General features: G+C 38.6%; 1 long non-coding RNA gene across 1 annotated transcript in view; it reads left to right on the top strand.

Moving 5' to 3' along the window:
- Positions 1–19,200, top strand: part of LOC142081400 (uncharacterized) — a 109,721-nt gene that overhangs the window by 82,714 nt on the left and 7,807 nt on the right. Inside the window, exon 5 of the long non-coding RNA XR_012673315.1 lies at positions 4,856–4,951. This is a non-coding gene — a long non-coding RNA (uncharacterized LOC142081400). The remainder of the gene's footprint in view (positions 1–4,855; positions 4,952–19,200) is intronic.

The raw sequence follows: 19,200 nt of genomic DNA on the forward strand, positions 1-19,200 counted from the left end.
AATCACCATAAAAGGTGGGCCTGAGGCCTGGAAAAACTGCGTAATTTCTCTTCCATTACAGCTGATCATCAAGTACTGAATAGCACATTCCCTGCATTTATATTAGCTTTTTCTTTATTTTGCTGCTAATATCTAGTTGAGAGCTTACACAGCCCAGCAGCAGTATCATACTGCTCCTCCTTTGATATTCACCTTTTGTTGTTCCTTACAGCTGTGCAAAATGGATCTCGTGGATCCGTTCTGAGCAAGACAATATTTAAAGCTTCTTTTCTGTGTGAGTGGAGATGACCCCACTGACAACAAACAGCCAACAACAGGTTCCTAATCCTGAAGTCCCATCCCACTGAGATATTCATGGAAACATGGGGGTGATGGGTATTAGATGCATAACTTTCTGAGGAACGATAAACCTCTAGTAGAACAAGGTCAAATTCAGCCAATCCAGTTACACCTGAGTGTCTTGAGGACAGAGTCTAGGTTACTATTTTGGGACTACCTGTAACTGTATGCTCATAAATGTGGAAATCACTGCCAAGAGATGCTAAGCACTTTCCCAAACTTCACTGTCAGTCAGAGCTGGCACTAGGCTTTTTGGACCCATACATGGGCTAAAGCAAAAAGCCTTCACTTTTTCTGTCCAACTTTACCGTGACTTGCACAACTGCATAACTATCTCAGGGATCCCCACCAGGCCCTGTTATCTCAAGCAATTGCCCTGATTGCTCATCCCTAAAACTAACTTTGCAGCCAGCCACTATTGCTAATCTCTCTATCTCTCTTACTAACCCAGGGGCAGAGAAAGCTGATCATGTTCATTGTGAGATAGCTAAAAGAAAAAAAAGGAAAAAATTCCAACAGCTTTTGTATTACCAAAATGTTTTACTGCTTGCAGAAAGCCTGAGTAGCATACCAACAAAAGCATGACCTTCCTGCCAAAATAATGACATACACAAAGGCAGCTCCTTTTACAGGGCAGTGGGAACAGTAGGTGATGAGTGATGAAAGTCTTCAAGGGCACTTTGTTTGAAATGGTGCTATGTACTTTCTCTGCCCTAGTGCAGACACACTACTTATCACTCTAATTGAATCAGTGACTTATTCTTATAGACAAACATACACATTGGCATTCCTGGAAGGCTGTGAAAGACACAGGGATAAAAGACGAGTAGGTCTGTACTGTCTGGAGCGTTATGTCAGTGTCATTTAACGTATGTGTTACTCTAACACCCATGCTGGGGTAGCACACTGTGAGACAAAGTGACATTCTGATGTATCTGGACATGTTGCCTCCTACATGGAAGAACCTTTTTCTTCTTTATGGGACAGAACTTCAGCAGGTGTAATAATACATTTGTCTTTCTGCTCAGACAGACAGAGCCACAGCAATTTCCAAAACCTGAATATCTGACCCAACCATTATGCTGATCTTCTTTCATTTTTTGAAGTTTTGTACAATTTTATGTAATTGTCCTGCATGTCTTAATGTCTCACTGCATTGTGATGACCAAAGGAAGCTCTCCTTCTGGTTTAGGGTACCCGAAGCCCACCATGCAGAATGGCTCAAACTTCAGCAGCAGGAGTAGCTGGTACCCACCCTCTGTCAGCACACCCAGTTGGGACAACAGGTGATCGGTCATTCAGCCCCTTCCGGGGGGGCTGAATTTTCCCCCTAGAAAAATATTAAGGTCTTTTCAATGATGACTAGGTGCGTAGCACCAGAATTTCATCTTCTTTCAGGTCCTTAAATGCCAGAAAGGGAAGGAGTTCAGACATAACTTGGCACGTAGCCTTTCTCAGTGGTAAGCTGTTCAGTATGTCACTGCCTAGGTTTCTGTCAAGAAGCACCCAACACCACGCTGCTGCATACAACACTCCTCTGCAGAAATCCAAGTGCCTGACCTGGATGCTCTAGATCATCACACAGAGACAGTGCCACATTATTAAGCAGTGTAACATTTGCTGTAAGTGCCTAAAACCAGGAGGTTAGCCATAGTATCTCTGCTCCTTCCGGCTGCAAACTAAGATGAACATTTTGACAATTTAGAAGTAACTCAGTGTTCCATTTTTTTTAGATTTCATATATTTTGAGGTGCTAAGTTTCGAACATTTGAGCTGGCAACACTTTGAATATTTAATGTCTGAAATATGAGCTATGTATATTGAACACAGTGGGTTATTTCAGATCCTTAATCAAGTTGCTGTGGGTTTTATTCCCTCTAGATAGCCTGCAGTCTTCTAAAATCCATAGACCTGCTGCTCAGTGAATTTGTTTGGTAGAATATTGACAGCAAGTGAAACACCAAAACACGGGTGAGGCAAATTCATATTAGAAATGTGAAAAATAATGGAGGGTTTCTTTTTGTTTTTATTCATCCATTGTTTATTGGGGGTGACGGTGTTTTTCCCAGTAAATGATAAGAAGCTGATATAATATTTGACCATGTGATTTATGCTCATCTGTTTCTCTGCTGCTGGGATCCAAATTCTAGAATGACTTTAGTCATCTTGCAGCATCCACTGATGAACATCTCCGAGGCAAACACTCAGATCAGGAACTGGCTTTTCTCCAGAAGTGAAACAACTAGAAGCAGTTGTGCAGCACTAGACATGCTTTATGATAATCCCAAAAATAAAAAGGGAACAGAGTTGGTAGGAGAAAAAGAGACACATTGTGAAATAAATACATTCCATGTCATCTCTAGTTATCCACTATTGGGGTGAGAGGGAGGAATTCCCTGGACATTTTGATTATAGAATGCTATTGAAATAAGAAAATAAATAAAGCAACCTATGTAAGTTTGAGATACAGATACAATCAAGAAAAAACACCAAGCACCCAAAACCCCGGAAACCCACATCCCAGTGAATTAAGATGAGTAAAAAAATCAGCTTCAGAAAACAACCCTTCTTGGAATCATTATTGTGTGCATGTATGCACTTCTGATCAGAAGTTAGTGACCAAGGAAACTGGATTATTCAGGCTGAGAAAGAAACCTCTAATCAAAAACCTAACCATCAACTGTGTGCTACTTATGCCAGATCTGGTGTTTTTCTTTTTTAATATTTTATGTTATCTGGAAACATGTATCTAGAAAGAAAGATGTATCAGAAAAAATCTGTATAGCTGCATAACCATAAGTCCATAAGATGTTCAACCTTCGACCCAGAATAAAAGATGACATGGAATGGAGGAGCAAAAGGATGTCTGCAAGAAGAACAGAGTAAAAGACCAAAATTATAAACAAATTGAAAAAATGTATTTTTGTTTAACCTGAAGGAAACATATCACTGGACTAAGAAGAAAAATCTTCAATTTAAATTTATAAAAACTACTCCATGCAAAGAATGCAAGTTGCAATAGCAACTTCTCCTATAATGCTTAGTGATTTTAAACCATTACTTTCTGGCAGTCACCCTAATCTGATTTTCCAATGCATCATTTCCCTCTCTGTCTATTATCATTGGTTACACACACATATAAAACTAGTGACTTTTATAGCAGTGATTTTATTAGTCCATTTCAGTTATGTTGTTTGTTTTGTAGAATTTAATGATTTTAATCCTCATTTAAATAAATAAAAAATTGCATAATCCAAGAGCTAATTATTAGAATATGTGACAAATTATGATTAATGACCAAAAAAAAGCCTTTTGTCTCATTTAGATATCTATTGTGTATCTACTAACTATTTTAAAGATAGTGAAAAAAACCCTTTTTGAGAGAAAAAGGGTAATGAAAATGAGAATTCCTCTCCACTGCAGCTTTGACACCATAATTAGCTCGCTTTCTTCCCAAAAAGATGATCAGAAGGGCATGTGGGAAAAACATATTATCTAAGTAACAATGACTAATGAAAAGAATAGTGAAATAGTGACAGCTTTTTATAATTCAGAAAGGACCATTAGTAAAAAAATGCTGCTGCTACACTCCCAGCTCCAGGACTCCAGTATTTTTCACTTGTATATAATCAGAATATGATTAATACTGCATAAAAGTTTTCATTAATAATTCTACAGCACTTTTTCATTAATTTCCATCAACTGCTTTCAGGCTGCACTTGTATTACCATACCATAAAATAGCAGATTTTATGGTAACATAACATTGTAAAGTATTAGATGTAGAAAAACTTGGAATTCTAACAGGAAAATTTTCCTTTTTTTCCAAAAATTGCATTTATTTTTCTAGCACCTGTAATGCCATCAAAGAAATAAATAGTATACTACCTTCACAGATTAATAAGATCCTTTGTAAGTGAAACAAACATTTGGGTAGTAATTTCAGTGTGTTTTAAACAAGGGGGGCCTTTGGGTTTGCCCATCCAAAGTGAGAAAATGGAAAAGCTATGCTTGCTCACCCAAAGGTAGTTCACCATTTAAAGCACGCCAAGACACATCACAGACCCTCTCTGGCAGACTCTTTCCGTTTAATTACATAATGTAATTTCTATTCAGGGACAAGGAAGTATCATCAGTTGGATCGTCAGCTGGACTCGATGAGCTTAGAGGTCTTTTCCAACTTTAATGATTCTATGATTCTAAGTAAGCCAGCAATGTATGGTAAAGCAGTCAAAATATTTCGGAATGCGAACTGTTACGGTTATGTTTATAATTTAACAGGCAAGAAAATATTCTGGGCTTAGCTTTCTATGAGAATCCTACTTTTTCTGCCTGAAGTTGGTTAAAATTATTTACCCTGGTGAAAACCTGAATTAGAACATCTTTTCCAGTGTGAGAGAAATGCCCCAGCCATCCCTTCTGTGAGAGAAAGCACACATTTTCGTATATCAAAGCCTGTACATGGGGCTAACACATTGCCCTGCACCAGTTTCATTTTAATGCTTTTGTTTTGTCAGATATTTTCATATTGGTGGGAATTGCTCTACGCCTGAACCTAAAGACTGCAGGGAAGGAATGAGAAGAGTATCTCTGCACCTTCTTGTCACTCTTCGGTAAGACCATGAATCACAGGTAACGTGCAGAGGAAACTGGAATCCTTCTACAGTAAAGCAAGAAAAGATGTTCAGGCCTGGCTGTTCCTGTTATCCGCACCTCCCAAAATATGCCGTTCCTGGGGAAATCTTCCTGGATCCTCTGTGGGTCTTGTTTGCCTGGACGCACACGCAGGCTAGCCAGCTGTGAAAAGATGCTGCTTTCTTTACTCATCCTACATATGTTTCTAATTCAAACACCTGGCCCCAGCTCTCTAGAAGGGGAAGGGGGGCTGTTTCGCCTCCCCGCCAAGGACCCTTTTGGAACAAGGTGGAAGGTTTGCCTAAAGTCCTCCCAGGAGTTTCAAAGCTGCTTTGGGAACACAGTCACCCACTCAAATTTCATAAAGCATCAGCTTTCATTTTGTTTGCTAATGAAGCAGTTTGAGTGCAACTTGGGAAGCATGGCTGCAGGGCTTTGCTTGAGTGATTTCTCATGCAATTACCTACGAAGCAGCTACCACGAGTTGTTATTCAGTCCTCTCCAGAGAGACTGAAACTCTCTTGGTTTTCAGATGAATTGTGGCAAGATTGCAAATATTTGAGCAATACATACAGAGACGAAGAAACAAATAATTATGACCAATCTCCTAAGAATCAATCTGAAAAGCAAGGGAATTCTACCCGGTTCATCAACGACGTACTTTACTCCTTCTTTCACTTTCTCTCCTCTGTCCCCTTCTACACTTATTAATTTAAAAAAAATACTCTGTTGATACTGCCATAGGTACCATGCTGCAATAACATGACTCCAACTCAAGAAGAGAGGAAAAAACCTCTGAAAATGTTCAGTATCTCAGATTTCAGAGAGGATGTGCTAAAAAAATTTTTAAAGTAATTAAATGATAATATAATAAACTGATATTCCTACAGAATATTACATAAATTGTTACATCTCACTCTCATTCTTCAATCTCATTCATTCCCAATGAAGATGGGTAACAGCAGGACAATTTTTTCAAATTAAAATTTCAAATCTTGCTATGCTTTGCACTTCCCACTATGCCTGTCTTTTATAGGATCTAATCCATCAAGTGCCGTGCTTGCCTTGAGATGGTAGGCAGGTAGGCAGGGATGCTTCAGGCTGTGATGCCTGTGGCTGTCCGTCTTTCCCTCCCAATCGGCTCAGATACAACGTTCCAGGATGGCAGCTTGGCAAAGTCACCTTGGAGTGGTGTATTTCAGGTTGGAGAGCTATGAACTATCCTGCAGCTGATCACAAAGAGCCGTTGTATTTCAACTAGTTTAGCTACATGTCATGCTTGCATCCCAGACTGGGAATTCAGGTAACCTGAATTCCCCCAGTTATTGTTTTTTTAATATTCCCCTAGATAATTTTTTAATCTCCTGTCGGGTACTATGTAATTACGCTACAGTGTTGCATGTGACTGTCCGTTAAAAGGTAAATAATTAACATTACTGTTGAAGAACACATCTGGAGACCCAGAGAATGAAATATCAAATCCACAAGCAGTAGGTTGCAATCTGCATTTTTAAACTATGTAAATCCACTGATAACAGAAACCTTTATTTTGAAAGGGGGAATGTTTTAAACTCTCTATGATGATCTGGGACTATTAAAGTGAACCCTAAAACCAGAAGAAGACTTTGAAGATATAGTTCATTAATGACTCCCAATAACCATACCTTCTCATTAAGTTGTACCTGCCGGTGTGCTCTCTAAGTCACCGCTCTCAATGATGTCTCAGAACAGGTGCCATAATGAGTCAAGCTACAATCCTGACAAAACAAATCCTTCAGGTCCCTGAAAAGTGTTGGTGTTAATTGGTGCTCTCCTAGAAGGGCATCTTGTGTAACTAGTGAGTTCTTCATCAAAGACTACTATAGACATCTTAAACTACCAATTCAAGCCTCCTATGACAAATTTTATAGAGTTAGCACTTTTGTGCAAAGAGGTGACTATTGCATTAAGAGGATTTATACACAGCCATTATATGGTTGATTTTCTGGTCAGATTTAATTAACCTATGCTTGTCTCATCCAATTCTAAAAGAATACAGTCAATGCATGTGTTATTAGTACATTGCATGTGCTATTAGCACGCTCCATTCTTTCCAACTTAGAAAAATAAAGAATTATATATATATACACTTCTAAGTAAGCCCCTAAAAGCAAAATGTGACATCTGGCCCCATAAGGCTTTGTCCATAGTACATTTATTCTTAAAATTTATTAGTAGTACTGCTGTTGGCTCAGCTGTATCATCAAGGAAATGCTAGTGTAGACGAAGGTATCATCAGTTTAAAAAAAGAATTTCAAATAAGCAATGTTCAAAAGCAAACCAAGAGCACACCAGTGCACACGAATACTGGGGCATTAAACAGAAGGAATGGCAATGACTTCCAACCCTCTATGTGGACTTCCAATTTCTGTCCTTACAACAAGGAGAGCCGAACAACACAGAGGGCAATTCTGGAATCGTTACAGCACATTTGTCAGCATGTCCAAGGCAATCCAGCCCTCATCTGGAGCCACCTTCATATGTCAGGCTGCAGACAGCAATGGTACAGAACCTGCATATTATACGATGCAGCCTCCAGGAGGTCAGGTTGGACAGCTTGAAATTGTCACGTCTCCAGCTGTTCTGGTTCAATCCAGCTGTGCCCAGGAGATTACTCTTGTACCGAAGATGAATTAAAAGAAAAAAGTGCAGTCCAGTGAAGTTAAAGTATTCAGGTGCTAGGCACTGAGAAGAGAGACAGCAATAAAGAAAGATCAACTGCTTCACAGTCATCCTTGAGACAGAGACATTAATGAAAATAGATCAAGTGTGCTTACCATACCTGCTCAAGTGAGAGAGAGAGGTATACACACACAGTCCTCTCTAATGAAGAAAAATCATGTAATGATTGCAGGTACCTGAAGTAAGGACACGAATTGTAGGAGGAATCTAAGTACCAGTCTTACACACCAAACAACTGCATGATTCAGCCAGGGGGGAGGAAAGTTAATGAAGAAAGATAAATGCACAAACAGAAAAGATGAAATCACGTATTAAGTGTATCCTGAGAGAGAGAAAGAGGCAGCAGTGCTCCACACAAGCTTTTAATCAAGCAAAAACAGCTTGAGCTTTTTTCCAGCACATGCAAGGTCTACAGTGCAAACTTATACAAGTACCTACTGGAGGGCTGGAAAAAAAAAGTAATAGTTGGAAAAATTCCTTGGGTGTACTGACAGACTAGATTAATACAACCAACCAACCAACCAACCAACAAACAAACAAACAAACAAACATTTCCCCCTCCCAAAGCCCCAACTCAGCAGCTGTTGGCACCAGGTATCAAAATAACCAGGGCTAAAAACTAACAATAGATCAGCTACAGATTCACATTCTGCCCAGAACGGAACCCCCCGGCTCATAGTGCTTCATCCCAGAGCTTCAGAAGAGCAGAAAAGCCATTCTGCAGAGCAAACCTCCACCACAGCGGTGAGATCTGGCTCTCTTTCATGGACAGACAAAGCCAAAATATACGCAAACAAAGCAGGTAATGGCTCATACCACTCGTGGGTCGTAAGCCCACAGTAAAGATATAACCAATGCCTTAAAATGTCAGGATATAAAAGACAGATTAGGGCAGAAGTGGAGGAGGAGAGCTGAATGCAAAAGAACTAGAAATGGAGGCTAGAAAAATAAGTGAAGTAGTATCATAAAGTATCTTTCAGTCTTTCCACAGTAGCTTCATTTCAAGTAGTATTTCTTTCTCTCTATCCTTCTCGCATACACACACATCAGGTAGGAACAGAAGCCTGTGAAAAATATAGGATTTTTATTTCTCCCCACTATAATACAGTTCTGTTTCCTAGGGGACAAAAACAATCTCCATGAGGGATTTTCCCTTGCATGAAATGGGTTTTCAAAGAAATGGTATCACAAGAGTAGCTGTTTGAGAGCCTCTGTCCCCTTGAGAGGATCATCCTATGTTATCATATTTTTATTTCTTAGTAGCTCCAAACAGTAAAATATAGAAAATTACATATATAGACTTCCTGTATTTTTTCTAATATTGTTCATACTGTTCAAGGTATATTTACCCACGCCACACATCTTGGCAAAATGTGCTAAAATATAGCAGGCATCTTTTCCTGCTGTTATGACCATTAACCAAATGTGTTAGGCAGGCTACCTGAAGTAATTTTCTTTCGCTGATGCATTATTAAAAAAAAAACATCAGTGTTATATTGCGTGATAAAATTAGTTTAGGAGCATAACTTCAGCCAGATACGAAGTTGACAAAGCTCTGAAAAGCCTAGACTCCTATATTTGTAGTAATACAATGAACTTATCACTCTCTATGGTTCATGAGCAACCAGTATTGCCTTCAGAGTCCTTCTGAGGAACAACTTCCCATGAGCAGTAAAACAGTAAAATGCATTACTCTTTCTGGGCTCCAGTTGGGAAGTAGATCACTCACATAAGAATTATTTCAGGGACATTTCACTTCTCACTCATGTGCATGCAACTTCATTCACATAAACTACCTAAAAATAACTAAAAATAACTTTTTTGGTGACACTTTTCTGCTGTCCCATAGGCAGAAGGATAAACATTTATGCAGAACTAAAATGAATGTAGCCCATTTACATCAATAAATTGGGTTTTGTGAAGTACATTTCAGTGCTCGTGTGCAAAAGTATTACTAGACATGTATTACAAGTTTTACAGATACTAATGGTAATGTTCTTTAAAGAGTTTAGCACCAAAAGGTTGTTTCTCTTTTGGAGGAATATTTCTGAAAGGTGTTATTGGCTTTTGCATTGCCAAGGTGATTTTTAAATTATTGTTAATAGGAGGAAATTTTAAGATTTTTTTTTTTGAGATATTTTTAATAAGGAAATAATAGTTTTATGACAGATTAATCTTAGCTCTTTGAAAGTGTCCTGGTTTTGGCTGGGATAGAGTTAAATTTCTTCCTAGTGCTGTGTTTTGGATTTAGTATGGGAAGAATGTTGATAACACACTGGTGTTTTCAGTTGTTGCTAAGTACCCTGCTAGTCAAGGACAGCTCCCGTGCCCTACCGACCAAGCTAGGTGCACAAAATGGGAGGGAACATAATCAGGACAGCCAGCCCAGCTGGCCAACGGGGTATTCCATACCATGTGACATCATGCTCAGTATATGAACGGTAGGCGTGATCCAGGAAGTAGCGATCGCTACTTGGTTATCGGTCAGCGCGGGTGGTGAGCAATTGCATTGTGCATCACTCATTTTGTATATTCTATCATTATTATTATTTTCCCTTTTCTCTTTTATTAAACTGTCTTTATCTCAACCCACGAGTTTTTCTCACTCTTACCCTTCCGATTCTCTCCCCGTCCCGTTGGGGGGGGGCAATGAGTGAGCGGCTGCGTGGTATTTGGCTGCCTGCCAGGTTAAAACATGACAGAAAGTGATTTAGATGTTAATTTAAAATGTTGTTTTGCCTATTTTGGGACAAGATTAACATGTTTTAAGTGTTGATTTACAATATTTTAGGCACAATTCTAAATAAAATAATATTGAATTGTATTCAACAAAATCCAAACCTTCAGCAGTTAATAGCTCATTAGAAAGTTAAAAAAGAAGAAGTTAGATAATCCTTTCTGAATAGAGAAAGACAATACTCCAAAAGTTCACACAGGAAAAAATGACTCCCGAAAATTCTCAGACAGAAACCTGTTTTGACATGACGTCTAATGGAACAGAGTTTCTAATTAGAAGAAGTCCAAATGAATGTCAGAGTCAACTAATTATTTCATCAGCCAATTAGAGGAACCAGCGATTTCACAGAAAGATTACAAAATCAATGAAGGGGGAACTAAAACATTTTGATTTATAGTGTTTTTAACGTTAATCTTGAAGGGCACATCTGTCACTGGCTGTGTATCGTTAAGCAGCCCTTCTTGGTTCCCTTCGCTCACTATAGCAGTGGAGTATGGCCACAGTCAGGATTCTTTGAATGAACAGGTACCAGAGACTCTCTGCTGGCTGTGTTCCTGTCCTCTTGGGCTGGGACTTTCCTCTCTCATTAACTACGTATGCTAAACTCCAGTATTTTTTCTTGCCAAATGCTCGTCTAGCACAGAGAAAGAGAAAAAGAGGGATTTTTTCCTAGTTGAAAATTGAGAAAAAGAAAAAAAATCAGAAGACCACCTTTTTCCTTGAATGCCCACAGCAGTGAGCACAAGAAGTAGCTGAACCCACAGAAAGCAGTGAGAGGTTATTTTGGACTGAGACTTTGCTTATTTTGTACTACTGCTACAAGGCTCAATGAAGTTTTATTTGCCCAAGGGTAATTCTCTATGCATGGGCAAACCCTCTGATGCATAGTACCATGGTCTTCAGATACAAATCCCCCACTTGGCTCATATCCCTGCTCTACCAGCTTCTGACTGCTTGAATACTTGTACTCTTTATTACAATAAATCAAGTTACTGAAGCAGGAAATCAGATGGCAACCAAATAATTTATATTAACTTTAGACTCCACCAACTTAAAATGTGCATCCCAGACATCACAGACAAGCATCCATCTATCATTGCATTTAGCTCAGCTGAGACAAAAGGCCTATCTCAAAAGCACCCCGATCCTGTGTAAGTGACAGCATGCAGTTACGTGATCGCTATGGATTAGGTAAGTGGTATATATAGATGCTTCATTAGCATGCTGAGATTTGAGCTGATGTCCAGGCTGTTCCATCAGAGGCGGGTCCATTCATCGTGTGACCTTCCTTTCCAATGCTCCAACAGCAGCTCCCACCTACGGGTAGATTTTTTGCATGTCTACTCACAGCTGGAGCATGTGCAGTAGGGTTGGTGGCACAGCCACCAGCTATCTTCATCTATTTTGATACACAGGAATGGTCAAGATCCAACAGGAGTGATAATGCCTGGAAATATAACAGCATGCTGTGCATGGCAGTATTGAGCACGTCCCACAAGCTCCCTGTGCTAGCTCTGGGGTTTGTGACTCAAATCCACTCTGCAGTTCAGAAGAGCATGTAATATCAAGACTTGTAAGTTATGTGGATAGTCGGTTTAAAAAATGTCTGTAATTTCTTTTGAATAAGCCCAAAAGTTTGGGCACTGATCTAGGATTTTACCAGATTTCTCCAAGTGTAGGCATTCCTTCTGCATTGGCTAATCTGATTTGTTAATTTCCAGTCTCTATGCTGGTAATTTACAAAGCTTTGTTCTCACTTAGAATATGAGCCTTATTCTCATCCAGTTTTGATAATATGAATTCAAGATAAACTCACTGAAGCAAAGTTGGAGGTAGGTACAAAAACCAGAATGCAGAGAAATGGAAAAATAATTGGAAAAATTGATTACTAACAAATAAAAACCAGTTGTGAAATTCTAACATACAGTCTCAGTTAAAAATCAATTTTTATTTCATCTACTCCTATTTCCCATTAATAAAAGTGTTTTCATTAACAAGAGCCTAGTATTGGGGATGGAGTCTAGATAGCAAAGATATTTCTTCTTGTTGGAAAAGCAAGTACAACCACAGACAGCATTACAGCCTGTAGCTGGTAGAGAGGGTATATGAATGAATGAGCATTGTCACATCATTGTAGTCTTAGTGGACACTTGCATTCACCTTCTTTTCTGCTGCCAGGACTTCAGATGACAGTGCAAAACCCAAGGGGTTATTATGATGTATCTCTACATCGTACAGGTGGATAAATGGTTCTCATTTATATTACATGTTGCCTCCACCTGAGTCAGTGGCAAAAATCCATCGAACCTGAGTGATAAAAGAGATAACCTTTTACTTTTGAGGAACAAATGTTTAATAACAGAAAAGACAGGTTCGCCCATTTTGAAAATGCCCATCTCCCTGTTGCAAAACTCTCTAGCCACTCAAGAAAACAGAAAGATATAATGTTTAAGAGAAAGACCTTCACCCTCAGTTTATGGACAAATGGCAGATGTAGATACAGACACAGACACTTTTTCAGGTGGATGCCAGTGGTAGGGGCTGACTGATGCACTCCTCACAGCTGCCCCACAGTTTACTGCAGGCTCAGAGAGCAGACCCTCACTAAAAGTACAGAGGGATTTTTAAAGTGGATTATAAAGTCTGCCCTTTCAAAATTGCTCAGCTTATTTTGTAAAATGGCTATAAAGCTCATGTAATTGACTCACACTTTAAATCTGGTGCCATTATTTTTCCTACTACTGCAGTAGTTAATAACACTTTTATCATTGCCATTGGCAAATTGTTAGTGCTTTATTTTTATTAAAGAGAAGATAAAACTGAGAATGATTTTAAGACAATCCTTTTATTAGTAAGACTTCCTACATGTCAAATAATAAAATGCCTACGTACTCACATTGCAGAGAGGAAAACTGTAACAAAGTTAGTTTTATTGACTTGGCTGCAGCATCACATAGACTGGTGTTTTTCAACCTATGTTCTTGGGACCCCTGGGAGCTCCATGAGCTTCTTTTACAAGACCCATATGCTCTCCACAAGTCTAATGGAAATATATTGACAGCTGTAAATCAAACCCCACTGCATTAGACAGTGCTGCAAAAGCAGTAGCTTAAAGCCTCACATAATAGTAACGACCTTCTGGCCCTGGGCTTAACGATCGTAACATCAGACACTGAGTACAACCCACAATTTGCTGTGCTGTGGGAAATAGTAGTACACAAGTCATATTGTATTTTTGCCACAAAATCACCAATATTGACACTGATTAACAAAAATTAAGCAGGTGGAGACATTTGTGGCAAGGCCTTTGCTCCTTTCCACAAATAGATGACTTCTATTTCAGGGCTGAGCTAGTGTAGTCTTCTACTACCTACCTGCCCAAGACATAACAAAATAAATGTTAAAAATATGGGTGAATTCAAGGAAGAGCAGACCAGGGAATTATCACCAGAGCATTGAGCACTAACCAATCAAACTTCTTCAAATAGTCTGAAACATGCCATCCACAGTTACTGTGGTATCCACAGAAAAGCCTTCCCATCACTCTCCAGTATCCACCATCTCTTCAGTATCTTTACAGCAGCTCTACTCATATTCTTTTAATTTCAGTTTTGCTCAGAAAAGCTTGAAAACAATTTTAAGAATCGAATTATTTTTGCACCAATGCTCAGCCATTGGTAAACTAAGAAAGTAAAAGATTTTTGCTACTCTGCATATGTTTTTAAACAGAGTTGCATAGCTTGCCACAGTCTTATTTCACTGAGCTTAAGGCCAGAAGGAGGTCTCAGATCACCTAGTATTGCCTCTTATATATCTCAGGCCACTACAATTCACCCATTTCTCCCTCTATTGAGCCTGGCACTTTGTGTCATTGAATGTGTATTTTATGTATTCCAGAAAAGAAATTACTGTTGATTTGAAAACATAAAAGAGACCATCCAGCAATTTCTTGATCTTTTTTTTCTAATTCCTAAGCATCCTCACCGTTAAATTCTTTATTCCCTTCTTCATTTCTGAAGAGGAGCCAAGGACCAGCTCTTAGTTATGCTGTTTCTTTGTAGACACTGAAGAACCTTTTGATGCTCAGTGTCTACTTGGTGATACTTAGTCAAATTACTTCAGCTTTATTAATCAACTAAGAAAATTGAAGTATCCAGCCCTTTCCCTCTCCTGCCTTAGCCCCCTGAGAGTGAAAAGCCAGCACAAGCAACCAGACCGACTGTTTGGGCCACCTCTTGTCCCTTGGCTATCTTCTCTTTTCTGTCTACATGGTATGTACACAGCTGGGTGGTGAATCAGTCTGAAAATAGCCTGGTCCAAAAGACAGAGAAGAATCAAGGGAGGAAACAATCAGAAACTACAGGTCTGGAATGGGTAGGCTTGCCCTTTTCAGCCAGAGCTCTGTTTCATGCCAACTTCATGTGCTTGTGCAATTGTGAGATAAGGCACTCTGTTCAGCTCATCATTCATTTTTTCTTCATATTTACCATCTCAGATTTTTCAAAATCCCCCTTCCAGTACGGGCTCAGGAGGTGAAGGTAGTGTAAGAGTATCACTCCTGCTAATGATACTTGCCAAAGTAAAAACGCCTGCCTCCTGCTATTCATTATTCTCCTCTTTACATGGCCAAGGTTCTCATTCACCTTTTCCATGGCACTGGACAAGTACTCAGGTTGGATTGCTTCCCCATTATAATGCATAAATCCTTTTCAAGGTTAACTGTCTTCCAAGATATGGTCTCCTCTACTGATGGCATCCTAAATTTCTTAGAAAACATGAGCATTTCTCCTATAAAGAGAGATGCACGCTTACCTTTCCCATATAGCATGGTTGTGCCTGTGTACCTGTATAAAAATTAGTCCCGCTCTCCCAGATGTTGTTTAATACATTTGAGACAGGGAATTATTTCTTGCCTGGATATACATTTTTGAAATATTTTGTCTTGCTTTTAATCATTTTCATGTTATATTGAAGGCAGAAATGGAAAATTAGGTGTCAAAGAAAGCTGTTTTTCTTTTGTTTTTCTTTTCTTATGTTGCATCATACATGAATAGGAAAAATATTTGTTTCCTCTCACATTTTTTTGCCTTCTCCCCTTCTCCTGTTTGAAAATTGTTTCTTATGTACTTGAATGATGAATTTTCCCTACTGCATGCAGAAAGCAGTCTGTAGATAATACATTCACAGCAAATATTCATACCATCCTTGAAATTGTACATACTGCAGTGTTGGAAATGCAGAGTACAATTTTTGTAGACAGACTTGGAAAGAAATTGCTAAGAAGGCTTATAGACCAGCACAGCACTACCACAAGTGCCAGCAAGTAGATAAAAGACAGTGTCCCATATCTCTTCAGTTCGATCAGACATTTCAAAATGCTGATGAAGAAACCAAAGTGACTGCTTCACGCTCCACTTCCACAGTGAGTGAAAGGAAACAAAAAGAGTAGTTTTGTATTGCATAACCAATGACAACTGTGCCTCTTGTGATTTATGTTAGAATACCTTTAAATCAAGGGGATTGTCTTCCCCTAGAGTTTATGGGTTGGATTTTTGTTGGTTTTGTGTTTTGTGGGGTTTTTTTCCCACCCCACTCTATTACAACTGCAATCTCTTAATTGTCTGGTTTACTAATTATTAGTCAAGTCTACAGAACTCCTTCTATCTAGACATTCTCTCATTAAAAGCTCTTTTGGTGGTCTTAATTTCTATGCATGGAAGCTTTTTAAAAGGCAAACCTGTGCCTAAAGATCATGTAAAATAATCTGGTACAAGTCACTGAAAGTAACATTTGTATGGGGGTTTGCAGTGATTTTGTTAGTCTTATAATAAAGCTCAGGGAGGCAATCAAATGTTATGCACAATTTACGTGAAAAGTTGATGTCTGCTGGGGCTACCTGCAACCATATTTTGACAGAAACCATGAACGAAGCCTGGGCAGGAAAAGTTCAATCAAAGGACCAGGGTTGTCCGAGCAAAAGAAAAATGCTGCCATGGAACTGGTAAGAACTGAACTATTTCTCCTATTCAGTTCCTAGCGCACAGGTGTCCACACCAACAGAAATGGCTTTTCTTGGAACTAACCTCAGACCTGTCTTCTCATTCTGTCCAACTAAGCAAACTCTTCTGTTCCGTACTGTGATGTGTTAGCCAGAAGAGGTACATAGGAGTATAAACTGCTTCTCCTTGATAAGAAAGATATTTCACTCTTCAGGGCTATGAAGAAATTTTACCAGTACTGGATTTAAGACAAAAACAGATGAGAAGCACTGTTCCAGCTATGTGATGATTTTGTCTTGCCCCCTACTAAAGTAATGAGATGGGATTTATAGAGAAAAAATAAGTTTTTATTAGGCAAATTTATAATAAGCAGGGAAAAAGGCAGATAAAAATGAGGTCTTTCTGATCTAAAGACTAATCTGGTGTAATAAGAGATATTGCCTCTCTACAAACCTTGTCTTGTTTTCTTTTTTTTTCCCAAAAACTCCAACATCCCATCCACATATCATGGAAGCAATTTCCACAGACACTCAAAAGTAATGGTGAAATCTCTAGTGGACCTACTGAAGTCTCTCATATTTACACACTGTCAAAGCCAAAGTTCTCAGGGATTAACATTTTGTGGCTCGTTGGCTTAAGAGTAGAGGGGCAGATAAATATCCTGTTGTGGTGGAAAGGCTTCCAAAGGCTTTGCAGCACTCTGTAAAAATAGCTTTGCATTGCTCCTTCTCACACAACAACAGGAGAGACAGCAAAAAATTGGGTTGAGTTGTTTTCTCATGGATTATAGCTGTAGCCTAAGTTGAAATTAAGAAATAATTGTAATAAAAGAGAGTTGTATACTAAATGGAGCAAATAATGACTAGCCCTAAAAGTTGAAATTTATCTGTGCACAGTGGGGCATGCCCTCTTCGTTAACCATCATTATATGAAAGCAAATGCCCATAATACTTTAAGTATAGCCATGCACTTTCAAAACATCATGAAAACTAAGCCTGCTTCTAGGTGAACCAACTGTGTTAGTCTCCCAGACTGCATATACATCAATATCATGTGCATCACCTCCTGGCATGCTCGGCAGTTTGCAGCCTGGGATAGATGTTACCATACTCTTACACAATTCTGCTCATTTGGGAGGTGAGACAAGACATCTTCCAAGAGAAGGTGTTTAGACCAAAGATTAATTACTGGGAGTACTAAAATCCACCATTCTAATTGCCACTGTAAGGAATGCTTTGAAAATGAATATGTTAGACTAATAATGTCTTTTCAATGGAAGTTTAATATTGGAATAGCTTTGGCTTGGATTAGATGGATAATTCTGCAAACATTTTACATACATATTAGATTTTATACATTGTACATGATCCCAACCTACTGTAAGATATAGCATGCATCTCAGGCTATAGATTTCTTTTTAAGACAATCATTGTATTGAAATACTAGATCAGATGTCATTACAGCCCTTCCTGAATAACACATTTCCCTTTTTCATACCTATATATATATTTAGGATTGTTAAAGTATTTTTGACACAACACAACTCTGGTCACATAAAAATAAATGTTATGGCCTTTTTCAAAGCCACAGTGAACTACTGGGTGATAAACAGCGCATCTGTAGAAAAAAAAGTTATGGTTGCATAGATGGAAATGAAAACCTGAGTGTCAATTAGGAAGCTCTGAAATGGAATATGAAAGACATCAGTCATCTAAAATCTATCAAAAATTTGTCAGCTAGCCTGTAATCACAAATTATATCGTAAGAAAAGAAACTTTGCGTATTACAAAAGAGGGAATGAGGATGAAAATATATTAACTGCAAAATAATAAAAAAACAGCTAGAGGAAGTAATTATTCAGCCTTCATAAAGATGACTCCTACAGAACTAATAACTACCTGTCTGGTACAAATAAACACAGAATTCCTAAATTTTGTCTCAATGACTGTTTATGCTCTCAGCTTCTGCCTTCTACTCTTTTCAGTACAGGAGGATAAAAATCCATGGAAGGTGTCCCATTAGCACAGCTTACATGTTATGAAACAACCTGTTAAATGTTGCCATAGGGCAAATGAGAATGGAAAGTGATACCTAAAAGCCAGTGAAAGGGGAAGCTCCATGGGAAACTGTGTTGCACTGAACATTACAATATATACTATGAGAACATTGGACTTCTTCAGCAGCACTTGTGAAAATAAGTGCTCTTTTCAAGTGACTTATTTTATATGATAAGGAATGCTCTAATAACTTGTGTGCTTAAACAAGGTTGGAAGCATGGCCTCCTGTGTGCACAGAGCTGAATAATGTCACTGGCAGAGACAGATGTGGATAAAATTCTGGCAAGTCATCCTGAAGAAACTGGGACACACAGGAGGTTTTGTGATAGGGAGATTAATTTCAGAGAAAAAGAAAAAATATATATGCTATAATGCAAACAACACATGAATCATATTTCTATTAATGCACACGAATCCTTCCACAAGCTTGAGTAGGGTTAATAATATGTACACAAGCGTTTCAGTCAGTGAGTGGCATTACATGGAGTAAAGTGCTAGCTGATGCCACGGGAGTGACATTGTAACTGAAGAGTTTGAGTTTCTCAGTTGCACAGTTAAAGACAAAAATTCAGAGACTGAATTCAGAAGCGGATCCCTGTGTCCCATATGTACACGCTGCTGTAATTTTAAATACCTGTTTACATATTACTTCCTTAATACTCTGTTCAATAGTGTAAAAATTATGTATTTACTTGCTAATGGCATATAATTTC

Source organism: Calonectris borealis, chromosome 3 (genome assembly GCF_964195595.1).
Source record: "Calonectris borealis chromosome 3, bCalBor7.hap1.2, whole genome shotgun sequence".
NCBI lineage: Eukaryota > Metazoa > Chordata > Aves > Procellariiformes > Procellariidae > Calonectris > Calonectris borealis.